The following is a 4,189-nucleotide window of genomic DNA, read 5'->3' as shown; positions in this document are numbered from 1 at the left end:
ATACAATTTTACAAAGGGTTTGATAAAAAAAATATAGGAAATCAAATAAAGAACTTGACCATACTTCCTTGACCAAGTTTTTCTTTCATTGAGACTAGCAATACCATATGCCATTAACCTTTTGTTGAAAATCCCTTGTTTTTTTTCTTCAAAGAAGAATCCTTTGTCGAAGAATTTTGGTTTTAGTGACGAGATCGCTACTTGTTTTCAAAATGATTAGATTATTAATCACTTGATTCTCTAGATCAAAATAAATAAAGTCATTGCCAAATAAATCAAAGATTGAAGATGATGGGAGTGGATCCTCTATATTACTTTTTCTTTGTAGTTGTTTGTGGTGCATTTTAATGGTTGGGGGAGTGCTACACCACATAAATAAAGAAATCCATTCCTTAAAAAGTTGAAGTTCCAAGACAGTTCGTTTTAAAATCTTTTGATCAGGCTTCAAAGATTTTTTTTTCTTCAATCTGACATGCACCATGATCCTTACACGTTTGAGGTGTTAAATTTTATCTTCAACATGTCAATCTTAATTATTTAAAGCCCACTATAGGAAATTATAGGGAAAATTACTATAGGGGCAGAAGATGACAAGGTTTTGAAACAAAAAATAAGGATTTTTTTCTTTTTTGGGAAATTACATATATGAGTAATCTTGGCAATTGCACTAAAAAATTTAGGGGGATACAAAAGGCTTGGCTTTGAACAAAAAGTCTTGATTTTCTAACATCCCCTCTAACATACATTCTCTGATGTGGCATGGGCTAGAACCACATATTCTTTCCTCGAGTATGTGCAGTTTGTGTATCCTAGGGAAAAAGATATATAATTCTAGCACATGCCATGTCAGGTGGCATATGGGAGAGGGAGCCGTCAAAAAAATCATTATTCTTAAACAAAATAGAATGGAGAACAACATTTATTTAAGAATAATGATAAACTGACCCCCCCCCCCTAATGTGGCATGTGTTAGAACCATAGATTTTCCTCGGGCCGCACACATTTGTGGGGATGTGCATTTGTGTGTCTCGATGAAAACATCTATGGTTTTGACACGTTAAGAGTGTATGCCAGAAGGAAGGGGGGGGGGGGGGTTGGAAAAATCATGACTTTTTATTTAATCCATCATAAATCTTTGGGATGATAAAATTTTCTTATTGCAGTCAAATAAAAGTTGTATACTCTTTAATCATTGATTTAATCTTCGAGATAGTCAACTCCAAATACTATGATAAGGCTACAACGATTATTTTTATATCTCAGAAATACACTTAAGGGGTATTTTAGATTTTAATTATTAATTGAGAAGGTAAGGGCATTTTTACTTTAAACGGCATAGATGTTGAAAGTCATAAACACATATAATTGCTTCTCGCTTCTACTCGTTCTTGTCATTCCACTTTCCAGTAGAATAACTTGCTCGATATGCTGCCAAATGTTTGATATGAATCCCAAAAGCACAAAAAATGTGCTCGATGATCGTGTTCTCAAATGCTACCCAAATATATCAAAACTTTTATTATTGTGTGAGATTGAAAATAAGGGTATTTTGATCATTTTTATAATTTATTATAACGGAGAGGGTTATGCCATCTGTTTCATTTCAAAATAAAGGGGTGTCTCATAAATAATAATATTGGCCAGAAAACTCAAACTACCTTTATGGTTCCTAGTTAAAGAGTTAATGGACAAGCATTCAGAGTTGGGGCCCCCAAAAAAATGTGCATTTAAGAGTGCGCATGTGAATGAACAGAAAAGTTTAGACAAGTAATTGTATCTTGTTTTTTATTTGTTAGACATTTAAGTTTATCCAAATGGGCTCTTTTCAATCATTACTTTTAGCTTTGCACATTCATGCAAATTGATATTTAATAATTTTGATCAGGAGTCAATTTGGAATCAATCGAAAAAAATTAGAACAGATCCTAATCCAATTGATCTTATATGGATCTTAATACTTTCATACAATATCTAATCCAATAACACTTGAATCAGTCGAGATGGAATCTAATTTGATAATCAATGTACAAAATATAGATATAAATAATATATTCAAATGAAATACATAATATAATTTATATATATTCACACATACTATCCAACAGTCCTATTTTACAGGCCAAGGCTTTGTTTCTTGAGTCCAACTAACCTTAGTAAGCTAGTAAGGAGTTCACCCTTATTAAGGGCTCTTGGGCTCAACTTGTGGCATCCAAAACCAAGATCCGATGTTTTTGGTAGGGCTGCAACTTAGGCGGGTTGGAGGGTAAACCCAAGCTCAACCCAAGTGGTAGACCCTTCAACCTGATCTCAACACAAGCTTGATCTTTTAAGAGTTGAGCTTGGGTTAGCCCGAATTAGGTAATTTTTTCGGGTTGGCTAGTTGAATGTCACTTATTTCATTTTATATCTTAAAAAATTGTAACATGTAAAACAAAATCACTAGTAAATGGAATCACATACAACCCCCAAATCCATCATTGGGAGAATATTTAGCAAATCATACGTAATAAAAGTCCACATTAATAATATCTAATTGTCCACAAGTCATAATAAGATGGAATCAAAAAGTTAAACAAATAAAATATATATAATTAGTATAAAATTATTTGCATATTAGTATATAGTCGTCGAGTTCAAGTTGAATCGGCTTGTGATTCCTCAACCCGAATTGAGGTCGGGTTGAGATATTCTAATCGAGGATCAACTCATTTTCTATATAACTCAACCCAGGCTCGCCCATCAATCGGGGTGGAGTTCAGGCCAACCTTCGGGGTTGTACAAGACAAAATTCTATGAATTTTGAAAAGAAAAAAAAATCCAAAAAAAGTTATTTTTTATCGGTGAATTTTAATTTTAAAATTGGGAGTTATGTGGAAGTTCAATAGTCATCCATTTTCAAAATCCTAGATCAAGCCCAAAGGGTAAAAAATGATTTTTTATTTTTATTTTTTATCTGTGTTTTTTCATGAAATCTAGATGGTTTTAGTGTTGAATGGCCAATGTTATAATCCATTTGAGTAAAAATGACCCCTAGTAAAGCTTAAAATCTCTATTAAGTTAGTAAGGAAAATGTTTCTTTTTTTCTCTATAATTTTATCATTTTGTAAAGGGCATTAAGGTCACATGGGACAAACCATAGTATCTCAGTAAAATTAATCAAAACTGTCATGTGACATGTATAACAAAAATTACTTACTATGTTTTTTTTAAAGTATTTATCAAAAGAGTTATATACCCATTTTGGTATTTATTTAATTTTACCAAAATGGTTACCCACAATCACATTTAGAATTTTACATTTTTAACCATCTTGTGAATCTCAACTAAAAGATCATGGTTTGCTTGGTATTTTCCCCTAAGCCATAACTATATTGAAAATAAAGGTGGGCCACTACTCATCCGTTTTGGTAAACAACCATGCAAGAAAGTTGATTAAAGAGGAAATAAAGGTAGGATGGTGGCAACCACGACTGAAAGCTTCAAAGACAATACTAATTTAAACCATTATTCACTCAATCACTTCTTCCCTTATTATAAGATCTAAACTTTAAATGATCCTAGTCAGACATTCTTGTGTTGTTAGGTGTAAAGTTGGGTTTGGGTCCACCATCTAAAATCTATTTCATACACCTTTAAGAGATTCTATTGGCACACCAACTTTTACTCACAACACACAATTCTTTTTGAAATTAAGCAATTATTTACATATAGATTGGTGTGTTATAAGTAAAAATTAGTGTGTTAATAGCAACTAACTTCCCTTTTGAACTTATTGTCCCAACCACTTTATGTGGAAATAAAACACCAATTACTTAAATGAAGCAGAATCCAAGTAAAAACAGAACACATGAAATCATTGTTTGAAAATTGACCCAAAAAGAATACTAAGAACACATGAAATCATTCTTTTATCTTTGGTGTCTTTTCCCTCTTTTTCTCACATAGTCTTTCTCTTACTTTCTCCCCTTTCATTGGTGATGAGTTTGAAGAGGAAGACATGTGAATGGTGACAAAGATAGCTTATTATCATGTTTTAGGTATCAAATATCAACTTAGCATTATTTGATTGATGTGTTATTATAAAAATTCTTTAACCTTCCCCTTTCAAGATGTGATATAAAAATAAAGAATAATGATTTTCTGACACAGCCACCTCTCTTCTGACATATGCCCCCCATCACATTATCGT

The sequence above is a fragment of the Akebia trifoliata genome, chromosome 3, assembly GCF_017979445.1.
Source record: "Akebia trifoliata isolate Shusen 1 chromosome 3, ASM1797944v1, whole genome shotgun sequence".
Lineage (NCBI taxonomy): Eukaryota > Viridiplantae > Streptophyta > Magnoliopsida > Ranunculales > Lardizabalaceae > Akebia > Akebia trifoliata.
This window is presented reverse-complemented; position numbering follows the sequence as displayed.